General features: G+C 41.8%; 1 long non-coding RNA gene across 3 annotated transcripts in view; it reads left to right on the forward strand.

Annotated features, from left to right (window-relative positions):
• The first annotated feature begins 4,292 nt into the window (after nucleotides 1-4,292).
• LOC118148765 (uncharacterized) overlaps nucleotides 4,293-17,063 on the forward strand; it is a 393,523-nt gene continuing 380,752 nt past the window's right edge. For all 3 annotated transcript variants that reach the window (XR_013528609.1, XR_008477323.2, XR_013528610.1), the window contains exon 1: nucleotides 4,293-4,344. This is a non-coding gene — a long non-coding RNA (uncharacterized LOC118148765). The remainder of the gene's footprint in view (nucleotides 4,345-17,063) is intronic.

The raw sequence follows: 17,063 nt of genomic DNA on the forward strand, positions 1-17,063 counted from the left end.
TTGAATGTTATTTTGCTTGATATGATTTTCTTGGGATTCCAAATTAACTGCTAACACCCTCAGTGCAGCTAGCACACAGCAGGAAAGTTATCACACCAGATTGGATTCATTTCTTTAAAACAGTGTGGATTAATCTTACTTCTGCAGAAAAAAACAGACTCTCACCCTTCAAAATTCTACTTAAAATAGACCAATCTAATATTAATCTGAAAATATAAACAGTTCTTCCTACAAAACAGCCGTGTTACTATTAAAAAAAAAAACTGCATTTCTTTGCCACAGTTGACAACATGTTTATCAATGTGGAGGCTATTTTTGCAATAAGGGAAGAATGGTTCCCTTAAGGCATTGGTTTTATGGAATCTAGTGGCTGGCTACAAGGGCTATTTTAGGTTTTTCATGACATGTATAAATGTCTGTGTTGACAGCTCCGACTTCCTGTTACCAAATGTGAATAAAATTAATCCTTATTTAAAAATGAACTTATTATAAGGTCAAAACTAAAGGATTGGTTTATTTATGCACCCATTCCTATTATAGTACCCATCATTGCAAACTTGAAGGGTTGCATTCTGTTATACACTGTGTATTGTTGGAAGCCCCTACAGAAGAATAATATTGCAACACTGCTGTGGTAATGACCTAAGCAATTGGTCACTTTGTGGGTAATTGATAAAAACAAGGAAGGTGCTGTTCCCAGAAAACCTCATTGTCATAAGTAAAAATGTGCAAATGTTCCACTGATTGCTTCCAAGAGTCAATGGGTCCTAGTTTAAGCAACTTTAATCTATGGTCAAATTAACCAAGGAGTTTGGTATTTTAGGAAGAGGCTAGGGCTGTCTGAGCACTAGGGAACTGGAGCTGGGAAGTCAGTGATGGCCTGGAGGGTTTGGATGGTGAAGCCAGTGTGGAGTGCTCAGGAAATATATAGACGAAAAAATGAATGGCCAAAAACATGGTTAGAGCTGATGTTTCTCTAGAATCATGACAGATCAGATGGGCCAGTGGCTTTAGGGAAGAACACCAGTGTAAGTTACAATCTCATACATGATCTCTTTTGTCCTTCCTCAAGTTTGTCCTTCTGCTGAGCACAGTTGGCCTTAAGATTGCAGGCAGGTAAATGCAGACAGAGCAGGGGTGTGGGGTCCTGCCTGCACCTAATTTTGACTCTCTTTGAGGGTAGAGATTTAGACAAGCCAGAAGGTAAACATACTGTTCTTTTGCTGGTCCTGGTACTGTTGCAGGAATTCCTGTGCCCTAAGGGGCTCAGCCCTCATTGGGGTGCTCTTTGCAAGTCTCCTCTTTCCATGCATGGCTGGCTGCCTGTGTCTTCCTTTTCTTCCCAGCAAGAGGCCCACATCCTGGTTCTGTAGTCTCAGGAGGTAATCTGATAAATGAATTCATACCAGCCAGTGTATAACAACTCAACTCTGTTACTCAAAGTGATGGTTCTCCAGGGGTGGTAATTTGATTACTGGGACAGCCCAGTTGGGGAGGATGGAGTAGCTGCATGCAGGGCGGTGACAGTGTTCCTTGCCCATGAGATCTTGGAGTACCAGATTCACCTTTGGGTCCTGGTTCCCCCAGTCACCAGCTGTGGGATCTCATCCAAGTCTTACAAATCTTTTTGAGATTTATGTCCTCTTCTCTAAAGTGGGGGAAATAACCTCCGATTTTCAAAGTGTAGTTGGACGGAATAGGCCAGTGTGTAAATGTGAAAGAAACTTTTGGGCATTTGGCAGATATTTTAATTAATATCATGCACAAAGTACTCTTGTCAGGGTTGTGGGTTGGAGGGAACTGTGGAAACAAATCTAAAATAATTCTATTGAAATTCTGGTATCTAGGGGTCAGGATGGAGATAGATTTCAAATATGATTGAACACCATGGTGCTCTCCTACCTCCAAGTCCTGCCTCAACTGCCCCGGGCGGGCCTCAGGGCCTCCCAGCTATACATAGGAAGCCTCTAGGGAAACTCTGCAGGCATTCTTTAATGAATCCTCCAGGCCCGGATACTGAATATTAGCAGGAAAGCAAGAGTCTAGGCAGGAACAAAGGGTGAGAAGTGAGGAACACGACTTGTGATCTGTTCATTTTCTTGTCAGAGAAGCAGTGGGGGAAACTTTAAGCTCCATGTGTCTTGGATATTTGCAAAGGGGTTTTGTGAATAAATAACTTGATGTCAATGTCAGGTCATATTCAGTCAGCCCCACAGCATGTTCAGCAGAGAGCCTTGTCTCTGAGAAGCCCCTAAGAGGAGCAGTTTGAGGGAGGCCCTTTGACTTGTTTTAAAGATGAGGATGCATCTCACACGTTCCTGACAGCTCTCTTAATGGCTTGTTTTGTAGAGGCATCTTCTGAGATCTGAATCACAGTGGGAGAAGCTGAGGTAGAGTCCATTATCAGACACAGTGGGATGTTTAAATGGAAACGTGCTTTAGACAGCTGGATGATCCCACCAAGGAAGAGACAGAGAGGTTCAGAAGCCACTAGCCAGGAGGTGGTAGGTAAAGCAGTGGTTGATGATAATCTCTTCCAGTAGGTGTACTGAGGGAGAGGAGGGACTCCTGTATATAGTGGTGCAGTCAAAGACAGGGTAGTGGGAACAACAGACTGAGTGCAGGAATTAAGAGAGCATTGCCTGCGGATAACTTTAAAAAACACTAACCCTAACTAAAAGTCAGCCTGCCCTTTATTATCATCAGTGCAACTGATTCTACACAATGTCAGTGATAAAAGTTCCCTTCTTGCTGGCGCAGATGGCTCCTATGGCGCCATCCTTGGTAGGCCACCACCTATGTCCCTTGCATTTTTTTCACTCTTGCTTGAAGAATAAATTCCTGAATGGCACATCAGTCTGTGGGTGTGCTCTGACCAAGTACAAGGCCTGTGCTTGCCTGAGATGCTTGAACAAAATTGCAACACGGTGACTTCAGGAATAAAGAAGAAAAGAAGATGGGGCTTCTAAGAGATGGGGCGGGGGGAGAGAGAGAGAGAGAGAGAGAAAGAAAGAGAGAGAGAGAGAGAGAGAAAGAGAGAGAGAGAGAGAGAGAAAGAGAGAGAGAGAGAGAGAGAGAGAGAGAGAGAGAGATTCCTGCTAGGGGAAGTTGACCACCTGAATCTAATCACACCTGAGGATTTCCTCAAATGTTTGTTTACAAAGGATAACAAATTCCCCATTTGTGCTTAAACTGGTTTGATTTGGGTTTTTGTTACCTGCAACAGAAAGAGTTCCAGTTATATAAATACCATATCAAAAACTGCAGACATAGGATACTCCAAAAATATTTGGTTGCATATAAGGTGTCCTAATTTTCACCTAGTGGTTGGGTGAGAGGCTGTGGTTTCTAGGTTTGATTCAGGCTTTGGTGACCCCTGTTATCACTAAGCAAACAAACATACTGGCACATCACACAGACACCTTTCTGTATACAACAGGACTCAGTAGAAAGTTGCTTGAACCCCATCCAAAGTAATTATTTACAGATGTTCCCAAAGCACATAATTATAGGGTCACAGTGCAGGGACCCATATTGTGAGGGCAGCTCTTGAGTGAAACTCTAGAAGGTTATGCAAGGAAATCACTGAACTTGTTGAATTTGCATTTAGGGTGAAGAAAAATTCCACTGTGTAGGGTTACATTGAGGCAAACTGCATTAGCAACATTTCACATGAGAAAGTTTTGAAGATAAAATTTTAGAGAGAAGCAGAAGCAGCTGTTTTAGGGGTTTTCGTTTATTTGAGGTCCAATGATAACCCGTAATTGAAAGAGTGGCTAAAAAAGCTGACATTATTTTCCCAATTAGGCACTCTTTTCATGGCAGGAATATGATCCAGCAGCTTCAGGCTTATAGGATCCTTATGGCTCATAATCTCTTAAGGTAAGAGATATTTTTTATCACCAGCATTTCCTAAAACTGTCTGTGAATAGTCCTGCTTGGATCAATACCTGCCAGTGAACCAATCACTGCTCAAGGGGACAGAAAATAGGGATTGATGTGTTTGCGTGGTTTGTCCTCCCATGTGGAATAGGAGGTGATACAGCCCCACATAATCCCATGGATTAGTAATGGGCAGTTCAACCAATGACTGGATAGAAGGTAATAAATGTTTACAGTAATCCTGTGAGTTTCAAAACTTCATTTTCCCCCCCACATTGCTGCTCCTTTTTTCCTTTCTGATCACTTTGTTTAAAGGCCCATGGGTTGGATATGTCTGTCCTCAATCAGCGTGCCCATCTATACTCCCTTAGGCTGAAAGCCTGAAAACTACATTTCCCAGAATCCTTTACAGCTTATTCTGTTAGACTCTTCCAACAGGAGGCACTGACGGGAGACTGGCAGGTGAGAGAAAGGCAGAAGCCATTTATTCCCAGTTTCTGGTAATGCCTTTAGGAGCCACAGGATGGGGGTGGGGACTCCTCGAGTGGGGTCCGCAGTGGGGGCGTGGAGGCAAAGGCTGTGACCCACGGGTGCAGATGCCTCGATATGACGGCCTCAGAGGCAGAGTGTTTTTGGGCCCCGGGTGACACAATTTTCCCTCTTCTTCAGTCCCATGGTTAGTAGTGACTTTCTGTAATTGCTAATCGTTTGGAGACTTTTTTCTTTTTCTCCTTCCAACATGTTTATAACCAATTCCTGGCATGTATTTCTCTTTGTTTAAAATATCTAGAGTGGTTTCTGTTTTCCTAATTGCACTAATATGGTTTCTATTTATTTATTTATTTGAGACAGGGTCTTGCTCTGTCACCCAGGCTGGAGTGCAGTGGCGCTATCCCGGCTCACTGCAACCTCCATCTCCCGCGTTCAAGCGATTCTCCTGCCGCAGCCTCCTGAGTAGCTGAGATTACAGGCATGAGCCACCATGCCCAGTTAATTTTTTGTATTTTTGGTAGAGATGGGGTTTCACCAGGTTGACCAGGCTGGTCTTGAACTTCTGACCTCAGGTGATCCGCCTGCCTCAGCCCCCAAAGTGCTAGGATTACAAGTGTGAGCCACTGCACCTGGCTTTCTCTTTACTGTGTGATCTTGGATACGTCACTTCACGTCTCTGAGCTTTAATTTCCTTATCTGTAAAAAGAAGATGAGAGTCATTTACAGGATCACTGAAGGGTTAAATGAAATTAGGGCTGTAAAACACTTGGCACACATAGTGCCTGGCACATAGAAAATGCTTAATGGGGCCAAGTGAGGTGGTACACGCCTGTAATCCCAGAACTTTGGGAGGCCAAGGCAGGCAGATCACAAGGTCAAGAGATCCAGACCATCTTGGCCAACATGGTGAAACCCCGTCTCTACTAAAAATACAAAAATTAGCTGGGCATGGTGGGGTGCGTGCCTGTAGTCCCAGCTATTCGGGAGGCTGAGGCAGGAGAATTGCTTGAACCTGGGAGGTGGAGGTTGCAGTGAGCTGAGATCGTGCCACTGCACTCTAGCCTGGTGACAGAGCAAGTCTCTATCTCAACACAAACAAACAAAAATGCTTAATGGATATTGATTAGTATTAAATTCATATCACGGATGAGAAAACGGGGTTTTACAGAGATGACGTTCTCATCTACGGTAACAAAGCTATCATTGAGGGAAGATGGCCCCAAACAATGTTCTTTGTTGTTTCCTTTCACTTTACATGTGTATTTTTCTGTATAGTTTCTGTTATGTGATGAGTCCAGACATAGTTTGAGATTAAAAAAATTTACATTAGAGAGAAAATAATTTTCAAATTGCTGCAGAGATGCGAAAATCTAACTGAATAACACATCTTTATGCTCGTTACTTCCTTTCCTTCTCTTGAATTATTTTCTCACAATAAATTCGCAGAAATGGAATTTGATAGGTAAAAGGTAAACCTGATTTAGCTTGATGTAAGCACAATAGGCAAACATGATTTTGATTCTGGATATAGAACACCCTATTGCTTTCCTAAAGAGTTTATTCATAGTGATTATGTTTGCCTGCTGTAATTTATTTTTTAGTATCCTGGGAATAATTGTAACATTCACAAAGAATGAATAACCTTGATAAAGGTGAGAAATTGCCAGACCGAAGAGAAATGTGGCGTGAAAGTTTTCAGAATCAAAATGGAGTCAGTCCTGTTAAGAAAGCTCTAACAAATATAGCTGGGGAAAGCCACGAAGTGAGGGTTTTCATGCTTTATGCCTATAACAGAAACTGTCGCAAAAAACGACAAAAACCACAACCTGGCACAAGGGCTATTCTGCGAAATCTCCTACAAAGACATCTGTCCAGCAACTGCCTGTCCAACCTGACCGCTTTCAACCTTGTTATTGATCTTTGTAGCCGAAGATAATCATTTCAAAGCAATTATGTAATCCTTCTCATTCTTTAAAAATCGTTGCCTTCCTTTCCCTCCCTGAATACAGGCATAGTTTATCATGGCATGCAGATTCCTATTGCAATTCTCTATTCCCAAACAAATACCTCTTCTTTTAGAGAGCTTCTCTCTTGATTAGATTGACAATGAGAACTTAGAGAAGTTGAATGAATAGGTTGGGAAGATGATAACCATGTTCAGAAACTTGAGACAAGCCCCTAGGTTACTGTATGTAGGTGTTTAGTTTTTTGCTACTTGATGTGATGTTCATATTATACAGTTAAGGTGTGTGTATATTATCTGCAAATGACCAGCTCAGTCTCTGGGCACGTGAGGGACCAAAAGTACCAGAAGGGTCTTACTTGTTTATTGGATCCTACTGCTCACTTGGCTTACTTATCCTCTGGAAGAAACTTCTCTCTCTCAAAGGAACCTGAATCTGAGCAGCTGCCCCCTGACTGGGAATGATGCTTCGAATTCTAACTAAGGGTGTGAAGTCCTAGAGAACTTCAGGGTGACATCTTTCTGCCCTTGCTATGGAGTTTGGAATCTACGGATAGCTCTGAGAGCTTCAGTTCCTTCATCTGTACAAGGGGAGTTATAAGGTAGATAGTTACTATGTAGGGAGTTTTCTCTGGGCTTTATGTATAAGTCATACAGTTCTCAAAGCAACGATATGAAGGAGGGTTTATCAGTATCCTCATTTTACAGGTGAGAAGCTGACGTACAAAACTGGTTAAATAATGTGCCAGGTAACACGGTCAGTAGGCAGAGGGGATGAGGTTTGAACTCAGGCATTCAGGACTCCAGAGCTTCAGCCTTCAACACCACGCATAATATTGAACACCACAGGAGGTTAATGATAACTTAGCTTTTAGGGTTGCTGTGAAGATTCAAAGATGAAGGCGTGTGAGGGGTATGGCTTCTGCTTGCTATTCTACAGAAATGGTCACTCTTGCTAAGTTTGCCAATGACTTCTGTATTGCCAAACCTAATAAACACTCAGAAGGGTTTTCTCCCACACCGTTGGCTATTCTTCTCAGTTTCTTTTTCTCTTTTAACTGACCTCTAAATGTTGGTGAATCTGGCCTCTGTCCTTGGTCCTTCTCTTTTCTTTTCCTGGGAGATCTCACGCAGTCTCATGGTATAAGACAGGAGTGTCCAGGGCCGGGTGCGGTGGCTCACGCCTGTAATCCCAGCACTTTGGGAGGCCGAGGTGGGTGGATCACGAGGTCAAGAGATCGAGACCATGCTGGTCAACATGGTGAAACCCCGTCTCTACTAAAAATACAAAAAATTAGCTGGGCATGGTGGTGCGTGCCTGTAATCCCAGCTACTCAGGAGGCTGAGGCAGGAGAATTGCCTGAACCCAGGAGGCGGAGGTTGCGGTGAGCCGAGATAGCACCATTGCACTCCAGCCTGGGTAACAAGAGCGAAACTCCGTCTCAAAAAACAAACAAACAAACAAAAAAAGACAGGAGCGTCCAATCTTTTGGCGTCCATGGAACACACTGAAAGAAGAATAGTCTTGGGCCACAAGTCGGACACACTAACACTAGTGATAATAGCTGATGAGCTAAAAAAAAAATTGCAAAAAAAAAAAAATCCCCTAATGTTTTAAGAAAATTTATGAATTTGTTTTGGGCTGCATTCAAAGCCGTTCTGGGTGGCATGCAGCCCTCAGACCAAGCTGGACCAGTCTGGCATAAGATATCATCTGTATTATGTATTTATTGAGGACTCCTGTATCAGACAGGGTTCAACCAGAGAAAGAGCAAGCACGAATATATATTAAGAGATTTATTGCAAGGCATTTCTTATGTGATTCTTACATAGCACAGGCTGTCAGGAAGAGCAATTCTTAGGCATGGGATGAACTGCCATCATAGGTAAAAATTCCTCTCAGGGAAGCCTTAGTTCCACTTTTAAGGTCTTGCAATTGATTGAATCAGGATAATCTCCCTTACTTAAAGTCAACTGATTATGAGCTTTAGTCATGGCAATAAAGTATTTTCACAGCAACACCTAGATTAATATTTGATTAACTGGGGACTGTAGCCCATGCAACTTGATCTATAAAATTGTCCCTCAAACTCCCAAACTGACATCTACAACCTCAACCTCCTGGCTGAGCCTCAGGTTTGAATATGCAGCTGCCTACCAGAGATGGCCATTTAGTGCCTCTAACTTGACATTCTCTTAACTAAACTTTTGATTCACTCCTTCTCCCATTTCAGCCTGCTTGCCTTCTGTCTTCCCCATCTCAGTAAATGGAACTACCACAGGCTCATGGAAAAGACCTCAGAGTCCATCTTTGATTTTTCTCTCACTTCTGCTTCTATATGCAAGTATTGTGTTCTCCACGTCCCAAGTAGATTTTAGTTACCCAGTTTTCGCCATCTCCACCCTATTGTTTTTGTCTTATTTTTTAACAAAAAGGTAAAAAAAAAAAGCTTATAAAGATACAAAGAAAGAAAATATTTTTGTATGGGTGTTTTACAAAATATTTTATATAAGGTGTTTGTGTTTTAAACTAAGTGCAATTACAAAAGAGTCAAAAAGTTAAAACAATTAAAACATTTATAAAGTAAAAAAGTTACAGTGAGCCTGGATGACTGCCAGAGCCTCTCTGCTTACACTGTTGCCTCATTCCCTTCCTTACTCCACCCAGAGTGATCCTTTTGAAGCATAAACCAGATTTACCTGATTCTGGTAATTTGAAACTCATCAATGAGTTCTCCTTGTTCTTAGGTTAAAAAGTAAACTTCTTAGCTTGATGAAGCATATAAGTCTTATGCCACATAGTGATGTTTCAATCAACAACGGACCGTACATTCCACGGTGGTTCCATAAGATTATAATGGAGCTGAAAATTTCCTATTGCCTAGTGACCCTGTAGCCATCCTAACATTGTAGCACAATGAACTACTCACATGTTTGTGGCTGCTCTGCCAGTCCTATAACAGTGTAGCACATACAGTTATGCACAGGACATAATACTTGATGATAAAAATGGCTGTTACTGGGTTATGTATTTACTTTACAATAATTTTTCCTGTTATTTTAGAATGTGATTCTTCTACTAATAAAAAATTTTAACTGTAAAACAGTCTCATACAAGTCCTTCAGGAGATATTATGGAAGAAGGCATTCTATTTATTTATTTAGAGACGGATTCTCGCTCTGTCACCCAGACTGGCGTGCAGTGGTGTGATCTCAGCTCACTGCATCCTCCACCTCCCTGGTTCAAGCGATTCTCCCACCTTAGCCTCCAGAGTAGCTAGGATTGCAGGTGTGCCTCACTGTGCCTAGCTAATTTTTTTTTTTTTTTTTTCAATTAGAGACAGGGTTTCACCATGTTAGCCAGGCTGGTCTCAAACTCCTGACCTCAAGTGATCTGCTGCCTGCAGCCTCCTAAAGTGCTGGGATTACAGGTGTGAGCCACCATTTTCAGCCAGAAGAAGGCATTCTTATTATAGGTGACAGCTCCATGCATGTTGTTGCCCCTGAAGACCTTCCTGTGGGACAAAATGTGGAGTTGGAAGGTAATGGTATTGATGATCCTGACCTTCTGTAGGCCCAGACTAGTGGATTTGTTTGTGTCTTATTTTTTAACAAAAAGATTAAAAAGTAAAAAAAAAAAGTGTTCATAAAGATATAAAGAAAGAAAAATATTTTTGTATGGCTATGCAATGTGTTTGCATTAGAAACTGTTATGACCAGAGTCAAAAAGTTAAACAAAATTAAAAAGTTGGCCGGGCATGGTGGCTCACGCCTGTAATCCCAGCACTTTGGGAGGCTGAGGCAGGCAGATCATGAGGTCAGGAGATTGAGACCATCCTGGCTAACATGGTGAAACCCTTTCTCTAAAAAAAAAAAAGTTTATAAAGTAAAAAAGTTACAGTAAGCTAGGGTTAATTTATTATTGAAGAAAGAAAAATGTTTTTTAATAAATTTAGAATAGCCTAAGTGTGCAGTATTTATAGAGTCTACAATAATATACAGAAATGTTCTAGGTCTTCATGTTCACTCACTACTCACTCACTGACTCACCCAGAGCAACTGCAGTCCTGCAAACTCCATTCATGGTACGTGCCCTATCCAGGTGTCACACTTTAAAAATCTTTGGTACTGTATTTTTCCTTTATCTTTTCCAAGTTTAGATATGTTTATATACACAAATGCTTATCATTGTACTGTAATCGTCTGCAGCATTCAGCAGGATGACTTGCTGTGCAGGCTTGTGTCCCTGGAATAATAGGCTATACCGTATAGCCTAGGTTTTTAGTAGGCTATACCATCTAGGTTTGTGGAAATATACTCTATGATGTTTGCACAATGACAAAATCACCTAACAGCACATTTCTCAGAAGGGATTCTTCTTGCTAAGTGACACATGACTGTATATGTCTATTCTTATGCCAGTTCCTTGTGACTTGAAGAGCTTTAAGGCAGAGAATAAGTGCCCTGTAAATATTAACTAGTGTCCTGTTGTTGACAGAACGTAGTAAAAGAGAACAATGCTTGGAAGTTCAGTTTCCATGAATTTATCTAGAGACACTCTGTCTAATACGGTAGTCACTAATGGCATGTGGCTTTAACAACTAAACTGAATTTTTAATTTTACTTAATATTAATGATAATGAATTTAAATTTACACTTAAAAACTGAAACTTCATTCAATATTAGAAAATACTTAAGTATGTTTAGAATATTTTGAGTATGTAATCTACTTTTTCTTTTTTTTTTTCCTGGCGAAATGATATACATATATTTAGAATGAGCCAGCTGGACTCAGTTTAAATAATCCCAATTTTGTTGACAACATCCAAACCATTGTAATCAGGAGTCGGTTGAACATATGCCTTCTTCTCTCCTTCAGCCTGAATCAGGGTGTTGCATATGGCCATATCGATGTCACACAGCCTGTTTGATCTGGTGCTTGCTGGCGTTAACATCCAAATGATCACAGGTGTGTTGTCTTCTGCCTTCCTCATGGTGGACTCAGTAAGAGGAAACTTGATGATAGCATAGCGGTCAAGCTTGTTTCTCCTGGGGATGCTTTTCTGAGGATATTGGGCTGCCTCCGGAGTGGCAGTGTCTTGGGCCGCCGGAAGGTGGGTGACGTGCGGATCTTCTTTTTTTCTGTGGCTGTGGACACCTTTCAACACTGCCGTCTTGCTTTTCAAAGTCTTCGCTTTGGCTTCGGCTTTAGGAGCGGCAGTGGTTTCCTTCTTCGCTTTCTGCACCATCTTGTGAAAAGGGTCCGTAATCTACTTTTTCAACCATTACTTTTAGGAAATATGAATACAGATCAAGTATCACTGGTGAAGATTTAGCGTGAGATTTTCCAAACAGATGTGCTGTAAGTATAAAGTATTTACCAGGTTTAAAGACTTAGTGTAAAAAAAGAATATAGACTATCTCGGTTATTTTTATATTGATTACACATTGAAATGATAATACTTTGGATATATTGGAGTAAGTAAAATACTTCATTTATATTGCCAGTTTCTATTTACTGTTGAAAATGAAGCTGTTAGAAAATGTAGACGTATTTAGCTGTCTCTCATTATCTTTCTACCAGACAGAGCTGCTCTAGATGTTTTAATGATGAGCCGCCAATGCCATTCAACCCCAAAGTTAATTAATTATACAGCAAAGGCACTATGGTGATTTCCACAGTGGAGATTTAAAGTTCCAATCAAATGGAGACTATTTATGGGATTAATGGGGGAAACGAAGGCAAAGGCTGGCCTGTGTGTTGATAAAATGTGACAGGGTCCCAAGCCCATTTTTCCTTCCTCTTTCTGTCCTTACATGCCTAGGCCTTTTTCTCAGGAGGAAAAGTTCTGCAATTTGTCCAGTCCCAAATTCTGGTTTCCACCTTTCCTTGTCCTCTCCCAGGCCTTCCTTCTCAGGGGCTCACATCTTCCTATGCTACACACTACCAAGCTTCTTTGTATAATCATAGGAAAGAAACTTTAAAGTATAGGTTGGGAAACTTTCTCATGGGTTGGAGAGTAAATATTTTAGGCTTTGTGGACCACAGATTCTCCATCACAACCAGTCAACAGCCATTGTAGCCAGAGACAATATGTAAACCAACAAGGCTGTGTTCCAATACAGTTTTCTTTATGGACAATGAAATTAGAATTTGTATAATTTTCTCATATTAGGAAATATTATACTTCTTTTGATTTTTTTAATTAGCCCTTTCAAAATGTATAAACCATTCTAAAGTCATGGCTGTACAAACACAGGTGGGCAGGATTTGGCCTGTGGGTCCTGGTTTGCTGACCCCTGCTCTAAAGTACAAGCGAAGACCCAAATATAATGGACTAACCTTTTGGAAATGTTGAGGCAGAGCCCGAGCACGGTAGCTCTTGCTGTATTCCCAGTTTTGGCAGGCTGAGGCAGGTGGATCACCTGAGGTTAGGAGTTTGAGACCAGCCTGGCCAACATGGTGAAACCTGTCTCTACTAAAAATACAAAAATTAGCCAGACATGGTGGTTGATGCCTGTAATCCCAGCTACTCAGGAGGCTGAGGCAGGAGAATCACTTGAACCCAGTAGGCAGAGGCTGCAGTGAGCCGAGATTGCGCCAACGCACTCCAGCCTAGGTGACTTGAGTGAGACTCCATCTCAAAAAAAAAAAAGAACTGTTGAGGCAGAAAGAATCTTTTCCTTCCTTTACTCTTAGCTCAGAAGCAGCACATTGTAGTACCCAGTGCATACTCTGTCTGAGTGATTGGAATTTCAGGAGCCTCAAGGGATGTTTATCAGAAGATCCTGATAGAGGAGAGACTTTTGCACAGTAGACACTCTCAGGAGTAGGAGAGAAAGTGCTCTACCCTGAGTTGCTCTACCCTGAGTTCTGTACTTTAAAAGGCCCCTGTTGGTCTTGGTCTGGCTTTGCGCTCCCCATAGAATGAGGAATCCCCAGAACAACGAGGACATGCCCACTTGGAGCCTAACCCCCACCTCCATGCTTCGGGCACTTGGGGCCCTGTAATTCCCTTCTCAAATAACCACCAGTCCACTTTTAGGTGAGTGTAGCCTTCTCCCTTAGCCCATTCTCCTGTACTGCTCACACCCAGGACTAAGAAATGGCCAAGGGGCAGATGTTTGCACAGGGTGTGGTTAGAGCTTGGCAGCAAGGGTTGTGTGTGTGCGGTGGGTGGGAAGAGAAGCGGAGTTAGCCTGAGATGGAGGGCCCGAGATGGCTTCTTCTATGTAACCATGTTCAGGCATAGAATTCTAAATTTAAACCTGGCCTTACACATAGTTATGAAGGTATATTTGTCAAGGTGACAGGATAAAAAGTATTTTAGTGAACAGTTTGTTAGTTTGATTTATACCTTAGATAGCTAGACATGGAGTATGTGGGTCACCATTTGTACCCACATTCGAAACCCTGCAAGTATTAGGGATGGGCCTGCTTCGACAGAAACTTTGAAATGGAGCTGGGGGCTGGGAGTCAGTGGTGTGGTGAAGCGGGCTTGTGATGGCTGGCAAGAGCCTATTGGGTGCATTCCCAACTATGTGTTTCTTCAGTGACACCATATTGGCAGCTTAAAGTCGGCCAAGGAAGGAGTATTTGCACCATAAAAATTGACAAATGCTACAAATCAGAGCTGTTTCGTTTGTTTGTTTTGAGAGCTGGTTGGTAAACATTTTCCAGCCACTGCACACTGTGATTGCCCACTGCCCACTGGCAGAGGCTGGCTTATCCCTGCTCTGCTCCATAGCCTCTCCCCAAGAATGTATGATTATCAAAGAGCTTGCCTTTGACAGATGTGTTCAGCAGAAAAGTGTGACTATGAGAGAGCATATGGAATCTCTTATTTTTAAGAATTCTAAAATAAGCCGTGTTCCTGGTTGTCCTGAGCTAGGTCCCTAAGCAATGCCAAGCTCTGATTCTTAGAGCAGAATCTTATAGAGGTCAGCTATAGCAAAGCATGAACACTCCCACCCTCATACTTTATGTTTGTAGAATACTTCTAAACTCAGAAAAACACAAAATGACTTTTATAGTTGATCCCTGGATTTTTTTCTCTGAAAGTACCAGTAGTGTCAAAATCTATGGTTTTTCATCTTTTATTTTCCGTGCCTGCCCTCTGATGGTGAGTTGAGAGAAATGCAGATAGATTCCTATCGATGTCAGAATATGAAAGAGGGGTTGGTTTACAAATAGCCGTCTCCTGGGCCAGGCAGAAAATATAGAATAATGAAGATGGCAGGATGTGCGAAGAACAGGGAGTGTGGAATATGGTGAAGAGCTCGTGTCCTGTCTCAAAGGAATGACCCTACTCACTCGAGGTCTAAGACTGCCTCCAAGAGACTATGAGTCTAGAATGGAGGTCATAGCCTGGCAGCTTACAAATGGATGGCTTTTGTTTGAATCATTTACTGTATCATTTGTATTCATTTATTATATTGATTAATTTACAGTTTCCAAATAGTTAAATTACTTGCATACATGTAATAATTTTTATATCCAGCTTTTCTTGTAAAGATCTGAATATTTGGCAACCCCAAGTTCAAACTGCCATTTGGCAACAACCTGGTGATACTTTTGAAATTGGCAAGCGACATTCAAGAACAAGTTATTGTGATTTTCCCGGTCAAAGCAAGCATTATGCCTTCAGTATACCAAACAGATGTTTCCATATGCTTTACGCTCTAGAAATTCCAGAAACAAAGAATTTTTTAAGTTGCTTTTTAAAATAAGGAAGTATATTATACAAACCAATCCCCCCAACACTGCAAGGTATATGGAATAATGAACAGCTTTCTCCACACTACCAGTGTCCTACCCCATTGGAATCCTCTTCTCCACTCCCACCACTGAGGGTAAATACCATTCTGATTGTTATCTTTATTATTCCCTTGCTAAACTCTTAGTGATTCTAGAAAGAAAATTAGGCAGGCAAAAGCAGGCCAAGAGAGGCCTCCACCCCATAACCAGGAATGTCAGATGCTTGTTAAACTGTCTTTCTAAAATAATAATTGGTCACAGCCAGCTCCAGGGAAAGGCAATCTCCCAATAAATAGAAAACACCTAAAACTGGTGATCAGCAGCTTCCTGATAAGGTTTGATAAGGAGTTGGGCAAGTGGGCTCAAGCATGTGCACTAAGAGGTAAAATGGTGGAGTTTAACTGGTATATGACCTTCCTTCAGGAACACTCAACTGGTAAGGGAAAAACGCCTTAAGGTGTGCAGGCTGCCTGCACTTGCCACTGTTAGCAGGGCATGGCAAGAGTGAGACCGGCCTTGCTCACTGCATCTCGGCTGAGTGAGGCCTATTGCTAATGGCTTTCCCCCACTTCCCTAGTGACAGAGGCAGCCATAATCTGCTTTGAAACATATCCCACTGGCCCAAGAACCACCCTCCCCCCTACACCATTCTCTGTAGTGGCTGCAGCAAGCCCTGCCCAAGGAGAGTCTGAGTCAGACTTGCCTAACCCTGCCCTCAGCTGATGATCTTTCTCTACCTACACTGGTAGCCAATCACAAAAGACATAAATTCTTGGGAACTTTATGGCCCTGCCCCTTGCATGAGAAACCTGAATACTTACACTGGCCAACTTAGGGCAAGCTTATATCCCCCTTCTACAATTGTAGCTGGTGCACTCTTGAAAGTGCTACCTCTTGGCTGGAGGCTAATGAACTCAGGGCATTACTGTAACTCATGACAGAATAACCCTGCTCAAAGGAAGGAGAAAATGACAGCTAATTCATTTTCTGCAACATCCTGGCTCACCAGGGGTCCTGAGTCTGTCCATGGGACAATTTCATTGATAGCATAACCAGCAGTTGAGAAATCCAGCACATTGAACATGTCTACAACCAAGGACTCTCACCAAGTCTGCTTCATTCCCCTACCACCTCCACCAGAGCAGGTGCTGGTATCCATGGCTCAGAGACCTGAATCATGTGATGGATCACATCACAGGACTCTTTGCAGACATTCCCCAGCACCAGCCCAGAGCCTGGTAACCCTACTGGGTGACTAGACCCAGAAGAGCAATAACAATCACTGCAGTATGGCTCTCAGGAAGCCCCATCCCAAGGAGAAGGGGGAGAGCACCACATCAACGGATCATCCCCTGGGACAAAAGAATCTGAACATCAGGCTGCGAGTTCCAGATTTTTCCACCAAAACAGTCTACCCAAATGAGAAGGAACCAGAAAAGTAATTCTGGTAAAATGACAAAACAAGGTTCTATAACCACCCCAAAAGATCACACTAGTTCACTAGAAATTGATCCAAATCAGGAAGAAATTTCTGAATTGCCAGATAAATAATTCAGAAGGTTGATCATTAAGCTACTCAAGGATATACCAGAGAAAGGTGAAAACCAACTTAAAGAATTAAAAAAAAAATTACACAATATTGATAAAGAATTTTCCAGAGAAATAGATATTATAAAGAAGAAACAATCAGAACATATGGAAATGAAAGACACACTTAGAGAAATACAAAATGCACTGAAAAGTGTCAACAACAGACTAGAACAAGTAGAAGAAAGAACTTCAGAGCTCAAAGACAAGGCTTTCAAATTAGACAGTCAGAAAAAGACAAAGAAAAAAGAATTAAAAAATGAACAAAGCCTCCAAGAAATTTGGGATTATGTTAAATGGCCAAACCTAAGAAGAATTGAATGTTCCTGAGGAAGAAGAGAAATCTAAAAGTTCAGAAAACATATTCGAGGAATAATTGAG

The sequence above is a fragment of the Callithrix jacchus genome, chromosome 17 (assembly GCF_049354715.1).
Source record: "Callithrix jacchus isolate 240 chromosome 17, calJac240_pri, whole genome shotgun sequence".
NCBI classification, from domain to species: Eukaryota; Metazoa; Chordata; class Mammalia; order Primates; family Cebidae; genus Callithrix; species Callithrix jacchus.